The sequence below is a fragment of the Amyelois transitella genome, chromosome 28, assembly GCF_032362555.1.
Source record: "Amyelois transitella isolate CPQ chromosome 28, ilAmyTran1.1, whole genome shotgun sequence".
NCBI classification, from domain to species: Eukaryota; Metazoa; Arthropoda; class Insecta; order Lepidoptera; family Pyralidae; genus Amyelois; species Amyelois transitella.
The window spans coordinates 3,954,954-3,964,276 of record NC_083531.1 but is presented as its reverse complement, the minus strand read 5'-3'; positions in this window follow the sequence as shown (position 1 = coordinate 3,964,276).

Genomic DNA, 9,323 nt, shown 5'->3' with positions numbered 1-9,323 from the left:
TGACTTTGTGTATGTGTATGTGAGGCTTTCTTACAATTTTAGCACTGACCGAAGCTCTTTTGACAAACAAACATAGCCTACAAGTTATTGTTAGAGAAAGGGACTTTCTTTTTTTTTTAAAAAGAATGGTATCTAATGTATCTGATAATAGTGTGCTAACTCAAATAATATTGGCGTTTTGCACCTTTTCCAACTGACCAGCGTATTTTGCATACATGTCATGGTGTCAGTGAATTTGAAATGAAAAAGAACGAAGATAAGAAAGTAATAATTTACATTGTAGCCGCAAACGTTTTACATATTCAACATAAATAACTTCCAACTCTGTATAACAAATGCCTTGTCGTATATGTTTTGTTATTTGACCGGCCCAGCTACATATAACACCAATAAATTCTACGTACGAACGAACCGCGACCTTTGCCATTACACGAACGCGGTAAATTAAAAAAACGAGCTGTGAAACTTAATATACAAATTGGATTCTATGGTAAAGAGAATAAGGTACGTATTGAATTAATGGAAATTCGAGTTTTTATTTTTTAATCGCCCTTGTTTCTTGGCATGTGCGTGCTTGCCCTTCTTGGTTTAATTCGGAATTTGAATTGGAATTTTGGGAATAAAGCCAAACTGCTGGTAGCCTAAACCGAGGTTAAGATGAGTAATAAAGATTTTAGACGAAAGTCAATTGTCGTAGTTCTTTTCATCTTCCCAAAGTAATTCATCACTAGATTTTACCCGTAGTTTTCTCGCGCGAATAAAGCGTTACCTACAAAACAATACAAATGCGACGGGAACTAATATTTTTTACCGGGATGTGTTCTTCTCCAGATTCTTAATTATTACCTTACGCGAAAATTAAAAAAGATTATTTTAGTTGACGAAGCGGTAATACTAAACTAAACTTACATTCGCATTTATATTATTTGGTATTGGTATTAAAACATCCGAGACCGATTTTGTTCAAAAACAGTTGCCTAGCCTTTTTTAAAGGAAGGTATCACGTCATAGCATTGTTCTTAAAATCATAATTTCAGTTAGTTCAGAGGAGGAGACTCTAAGGCCGCTTATGCGTTAGGTCTGGCAAAAGATCGCTGAAGATGGAAAGAGACCTTGAAGATCAGGCACATCACGATGCTCAGCTGTAGGCTTTCGACTGAAGAAGGATGAGGAGGAGATATACTTATTCCCACTCTGAAAGTATTCATTGAATTCCTTTTTTTGAATGCCTGCACTCCGTAATGTTTTTTTTTAGAAACATGACTGTGTCTTGAAACTCAACATGAATCTCTTTCCAGCCAGTATCTGATCTGTCCGCAGGGCCCCTGCGGAAAGCGTTAAATAAACTGGCCTTCAGTCAGAGCTAGACCAATGATAAAGCGGTACCTTCATGCAAAGGTTGAGGTTCCTTTTCGGATTTAATGAAAAGAGCGAGCAAAGTTTGTCTATGCCTTAGACTTAGGCTATGAGCTTAGGAACGATATATTTTTTTTAAATTTTGTTTCACTTGCATGGAATGGAACAGGCTGAGCTTGCTGTCTAGCCATAGTAAATTCAATTACGTAAAGGGTGTCTTGGTATTTTAGTATTGATAGTCTCTGTCTACCCTCTGGAAAAGAGGCATGATTTTATGTATGTGTGCATGTATAATTTTGAAATAGAAGTAGAAAGAGAGTAGAAGAAATAGTTCATTAGATTTACCAAGAAAATGTTTATTTTATTTATATTGAAAATGCCGTGACCTAGAAGCCTAGATTAAAAAGGTTAGAAAATTAACGGAAAGAAAATTGCCGTAGAAACAACATGTCTGACACTCATGTTGTCTATGCACACCACGTAGAGTTCCCGTTACAAAATAAAGTGCGCATTTGGAGACATAGCAACTTTTATTTTTTTTTCATTAAAATTTTTTTGAGGCAATCACAAAGACTAAACACTAACTAGAATAATTAAGTCGATAAGTACTCTAAGAATGAGTCTAGTCTAGAACTTGTTTATCTGTATATCAGATGTACGTCAGCTGGCACCTTTTGTCAAATATGTCTAAACGAATATTATATTATCTGACTGAATATCACTGTTAAATATATAAAAGGTACCCTATGCCCTTCTCCAGACTTGTTAATTATTTATACGTGATAATTCAAAAAGATTAAATTGAGTAGACAACCCGTGAAGTGGTAACAAACAAACAAATAAACTTACTTTCGAATTAATAACATTAGTTGTGATAGATGCCATGTCAATGCGCACTTTTTTTTAAACAGCGATACGCCTCTATGCATACGAGCTGTCAATGTCATGTTACCGCGCTTTCTTCCCGCCTTTTATGCGATTAAAGGTTAAGAAATTGCTTTTTGTTGATTGCTTTGTGAATAAATTGCTTTACACGCCTACTTAGTTGTTTAAGGCAATAATTAATATTGATCTACCGTTTTATATTTAGACTTAATTCAAATAATGTCTTAATATAAAAAAGCACACTGACTGACATATTGATGATGTATCTATGCTTCATGAATAAACTGTTCGAAATTTTGAATGACTATAATTACGTAATTATCCCAGATTTAAAAACAGGTATATACATAAATTTGGTTCATGCTTGCTAAGTGTGAAGAAATATCAGTCCAGCCTTTCAAATAATAGGGGAAACATTCTTTTTTTAATTTGTTCGTAAAATCTTTATATGCAATAACTAATTCGTAAATTTCTTTAAGTACATACAAACATAAATCACGCCTTTTTCCCGAAGGGGTAAACAGAGACTACATCTTTCCACTTGCCACGATCTCTGCATATTTCCTTCGCTTCATCCACATTCATAACTCTCTTCATGCAAGCTCGGCGGTTTTGGGTACTCTTGACCTGACCCTTTGCCAGGACGTCCTTAATTTGATCAAGATACGTTCGTAATTTATTTTTCAAATATTTCGATAATTTCTTTACCTTACAATAATAGTATCAAGTTCTCAGTAAGTACGTGTTAAGCTTACCAAGTCATTACTATAATATGCAATAATGATCGATGCTTAGAGTTTACTAAGTAATTGTGATTACATACTGAAAAATATGTAACTTACGTACATATATATATAAATATCATAAAATTGTAATTTAAGAAACTTTAATAATTAAGTAATATTTTTTTAAATCGCGTCGCCTTGTCGGACCACATAAATATTAGGTACATAGGTACACATAAATTAACGAAATAACTGAGATTTACATACATTCGGCCATTATTGTGAACCAGAGAGATTTTATATTTTATGTTGCATTACATTGAAAATTTAATATGTAGGTATTTGAACCGGTTAACTTACCGATTTGACCACCGGCGCTAGCGTTAAACTAAACCATTCCTAAGATAAGTCAGTTGCCTTTGCAGTGCCGTGTGGTTCCCGGCACCAATACAAAAAAGATTAGGACCACTCCATCTCTTTCCCATGGATGTCGTAAAAGGCGACTAAGGGATAGGCTTTCAAACTTGGGATTCTTTTTTAGGCGATGGGCTAGCAACCTGTCACTAGTTGAATCTCAATTCTATCGTTAAGCCAAATAGATGTACGTGGCCATTCAGTCTTTTCAAGACTGTTGGCTCTGTCCACCCCGCATGGGATATAGACGTGACCATATGTATGTACCTTACCGATTCGGTCACCGGCGCTCGCTCGCGTTAAACTAAACCATTCCTAAGATAACTCAGTTGCCTTTTCGTTTTCAGCGAGTGTAACGCCTTATAATACTTTGTTAACATACACGCCATCGTTCTATATATATATAAGTATATATACAACATATAAATCTTCTATAGTAACCTACGCCGTATGATTATAATATAGTGGGGTGGAGGTAAGCCTAATTCTACTGTTGATACAGGGTGTTTGAAAATAGAAATGCTTTTTTGCTGGTATGATAGCGAAGTGTCGATGAAGAGAAATAATTATGCTGACATCGTGGCAAGTGGAAAAATTTGATCTCTGCCCACCCCTCCGGGAAGAGGCGCGATTTTATGTATGTATGTATAGCGAAGAAAAAACATAGTGTGTACCATACATGCATACATATATACCATCACGCCTGTTTCCCATTGGGGTAGGCAGAGACAATGGAATTCCACTTGTGTACTTTTTCTTCGCTTAAAATAACCAGTTCGAGTCTTTTTCGAGGCAGTGGCTCCGAGACGGTGATATGTTTGAGAATAGAAAAAAAATCGGGTTAGTCTAAGTTTATATTCTTGAAAAGACACACACTCCATTTCTTTTTCATAGATGTCGTAAAAGTCGACTAAAAGAATGGCGCATATTCTTCCATACAAGAAAAATAAAGTATGCCAGCTGCTTTTGCCGTGCACATAATAAAAGATAATCAAGGGAAAGGTTACGAGCTAGAACCAGTCACTATTTGAATCTCAATTCTGTCATTAAGCCATACAGCTGAGCGTGCATGTCTGTTCAGTCTTTTCGAGTGTGTTGATTTTGTCTCAAGGGAGTAAGGGATTAAGATTTGTACGAGTATGTTGAAAACCGCGTGGTTTCCGGCACTAATAGAAAAAATAATAGGATTTATCCATTTATTACCCATGGATGTTGTAAAAAGCTTATTAACTAGGAATTCTTCTTTTAGGCGATGGACTAGCAACCTGTCACTATTTGAATCTCAATTCTATCATTAAGCCAAACAGCTGAAAGTGGCCTGCTAGTCTTTTTAAGACTGTTGGCTCCGTCTACCCCGCACGGAATGACATGATTATATGTATGTTGAATAGGTACAGATAAACCGCTCGACCATCTATGCAATATATAATCTGTGAAATAAAAAAAAATATAAAAAAATATATTATACCGACCTCTTTCACCATTTACACACACCCCGTACATTTCTTAGACATGCAACCCCGAACCTTGAGTCGGTTTTAGTTTCGCGTCGCACTCAAGGCAGCCAACAACCGAACAGTAACTAAACTAAATAGTTCCTACACAGTGTTAAATCAACCAATTAAAAAAGAATAACTAAAGTTTGTCTCTGGTCAAAATTCTAAATGCGAAATTTAAAAATAAAATTAACGCACTCGCTTCTCGCACTTTTTTGTGTTCTTTTTTTTTAAATGTGTAATTTATTATGAGCGCCATTTTTTTTTTATTTTGTTTTGAAATCGTTTTTGCCAAAATAAATTGCATATTACCTACTGTATAGTGCGTAACAGTTTTAAGTACCATTTTTGCTTTTATTCATTTGGGTAGGGAATTTGATAAATAAAGTTTATTTAAATAAATTTGTATTAAATACGAGTATATTACACTTCAATTTTTTTAAATTATTTATTTTTATTGAATACAATTCAAGTTAAAAATAAAACAATTCAGAAATTATATTCATCTTTATTACTATAATAATAATAATAATCTTTATTGCAGCTATAAAATGCCATATCACATAAATTAAATTAAATTAAAATTATTTAAGGTCTAAATTAAATAATAGTGTATATTCTTAACCTAGTTTACTTACTAGGTCGTCACCGCCGGTTCTCGCACCGATGCACATCAATCCAGTACCTGTATATAGGACTGTTAAAACTACCACTATGCCGAAAAATTGTTTATACACGTCATAAAAAAGTCCGTATTTTTTATCTGTAACTACTTTCATGATTATATTTAATTAAATACTATCGAATAACAGCTGAAAATGGTGCTATATGCTTTAGCTGGTTAATTTGCTTATATTAAACAGATAACAGACTCTATCCAAATATATATTTTCTAGAACTTTTTTTTTAGTATGTCTTTAAAAATGTATCTATTGTTAATTTACACACTGGCCGCTTACAGAAAAGTAATAATTTTACATATCGAAAAAGTACGATCGTCAATTGTAAATTTTCACAACAATGATTTAGACGAATTTAATATAGGATTATTTTTATGTTTGAAGTTGTTTTTTTTATTATAGTTTTCTTTATTTTTACCAACACAAAGTATTTTATTTTACATCCCGGCTAATTATCTAAACAATATTAAAGAAAATTGAGGTACATAACTAAACATTTAATAGGGACAAGCAGAAAAAAAGCAAATTAACCATTTAATATTTTTGAATTTTCCCTTATATTATTCACCGCTGCTTCAAACTTGCACAACATAGTATAATTTCGACCTAAGTAGAATAGAATAGAATCTTCATTTGTAGACGAATTATGTTTAAAGTATAGTTCATTTATTTAGGTAGATATAAAGGTACGTAAACAATTTTGATATTTTTACATACATACATACATATATAGTCACGCCTATATCCTTTGCGGGGTGGACAGCGCCAACGGCCTTAGAAAAACTGAAAGGCCACGGTCAGCTGTATGCTTTAATGATGGAATTGAAACTTAAATAGTGACAGCATCAGTTATGAGAAGAATCCCAAGTCTAATAGCCATTTTCTTAGTCGCATTTTACGACATTCACGGGAAAGATCGTGGTCTATTCTAAAAGTGCTGGGCACCACACGGCATTTTGATATCATTTTTTTAAATACATTTTCAAATTTACTTATAGTCTAGAGTAGAAAAAGAAAAATGAAATGATAGTTGTCACGCTGAAATAATTTTGTTAATAACTTTTATATATTTTACAAAATGAATTTTTCAACAAAAGGATTTATCCAAAATTGTTCACCTTTTATTCCAGACCTAAAGAAATGTATTATGCTTAAATACTAACTGGTAGCCATACTCCTTAATAATAAAAAAATCGCAATGCAAAATTTAAACATGTTCCATTTTAGTTTTAAATTTTTCAACAGCACTCCCCTCCTCCCTCTCTGTCTGTCTATAATTTTTCTATAACTGCACCAGTTAGAAAGAGACGGAGGTATATCTTAAAGTTTCAAGGTATATTTTTCTTTCTTACTTTTGTAAAAGGGCATGCGATTTCCAGTTCGTATATACAGGCACCTGCAGGAAAACTTGACCGCTTTAGTATTGCTTTGCATGAATTTTATAAGTCATTTTTCTATGGAGGCGTGTGTACTTCCGGGTTTTAAGTATTTTAATAAGACAGTCAGGACAGCTACCGCAATAATTCAACAGAGCTGTTTATTTATTATCTTATATATAAAATTCTCGTGTCACAATGTTCGTTCCCGTACTCCACCGAAACGGCTTGAACGATTCTCATAAAATTTTGTGAGTACATTGAGTAGGTCTGAGAATCGGCCAACATCTATTTTTCATACCCCATAGTGATAAGGGTCCACCATTAACATTTTTTTAACTAGAAATGAAGGTCCACCATTAAAATTTTTTTAACTAGAAATCACTTTAATTATATTTATGGCAAAACACATTTGCCGGGGCAGCTAGTTATTAATATATTTATTTTACGTCAATGAAAAAAATGAGAAAATAACTTAAACTAAAGATAAATTTAGTATGAGGACACTATTTATTTCTATAGAAATTATCTTCCAGCAGGCCCACGACAGGAAAATGTAAAGAAAAAGAATTGTTAAGAATACATAATTATTATTGAAACCCTGGGGTACACGATAAGACTAAGTATAGCTTAATTTATAACTTAAAATAACGTTTATATCCCTTGCGGGTAGACAGAGCCAACAGTCTTGTAAAGACTGATAGGCCACTCTCAGCTGTTTGGCTTAATGATAGAATTGAGATTCAAATAGTGACAGGTTGCAAGCCCATCGCCTAAAAGAATAATCCCAAGTTTATAATCCTATCCCTTAGTCGCCTTTTACGACATCCATGGAAATGAGATGGAGTGCTCCTATTCTTTTTCTTTTGGTGCCGGGAACCACACGGTATATCCAAATTAAATATTTTAATATCGTGCAGTTTTAATCACAATCAAAACTAAAATTAATAATTGTAAATAATTATAAATGTGACTAATTATAAATCCAATTAAATTAAACTAATATTTTTATTATAAATTTAGATCGTTTGACATAAAATATCTACGAATAAGTGGAACAGTTATATTTAAAATTTTGATTTATATACGAGATTATATGATCGAATAAGATCCTCGTAGCACCTCTACGAAGCGACGCCTACGACGTAGCAGGTGCTACGAATGAACCATTATCGGCTAAGTAACTTTGCTTTATAATTATTTTCCAAAAAAAGCTAGTATAAAAGCGATCATTCCGATAAAAAAATAAGAAAAATAACTACTTGTACGTACACAGATTTTTAATCTATAATATATTATAAAATGGTTCCCGGCACCAATAAAAAGAAAGAATAGGACCACTCCTCTCTTCCATGGACGTCGTAAAAGGCGACTAACCTACTACTACGTCTACCCCGCAAAGGATAAAGACGTGACTCTATATGTATATAATATAAATTATTTTATTGGAGAATAATAATCTTATGGTATCTTATTGTCACGTTTATCGTTGACTGTACCTCCAACACTTTAAATGTAGTCGTTGCATGTAAATTTTAAGTATTTCATAAGTATATGTTTTTAAGATTATATAAAAAAATTACAAGTTTCGGATTTCCTATATATTTTGCCTGCGTGTATTTTTTTTTTCTTGAATAGACTATTTTTTTCTTTCACAAAAATATAAGTCATTTTCATATATTTTTTTGTTGATAAGCGAGTCAAACATGACTTTTTTATGTAATTAGTCTCTTCAAGAAATGTATACCTGAATTTTTTTCTATAATATTTTTCAATGTCCAACATTTAAATAATTTTCAATATTACCTACATACCGAATGCGAGGGAATTTTATCGAAGCGCCAATTTCAAATTCGAAAAACATAGCCTAGGACAAACAACTTAAAAATTGTTCTGTCAATGTTACCGGCCAGTATTAATCTTGGTAAACGAAAAAGTGTTGGCAAAAAAAAAATGTCAATTATTTCTGAAAAAAAAAAAAATAAGATAATGTGTTCGAAAAATTAAAAATGTACATATCTCGGGTTTTCAAGATGTGCCGAACCCAAGCAGCCGTGTTGATCCTGCCGCTGCTATTAGCGTGGCTCACGGGAGACTCCTCCGAAGCGCTTAGTACCTTTGGGGTCTCAAATACACGCCCTCCGTCGCCGTCGCCGACCACACCGCCTGGTAACTTTTTTAATTAATGGGACACCTAGTAGCACGACACAGTGAGCCTGACACCAACACTTTCGATTTATAGTGTACACTGAATGCAAAATGTTTTGAGAACTCAATTGGTTTGTTATTGTTAATGTGAATGTTTCGAAATTCAAAATTTTTCTACAATGTCCCATTATTTAAAAAAAAAAACGCCATGGCTCTTAAAGGCACTGAAATATGTTTATACAT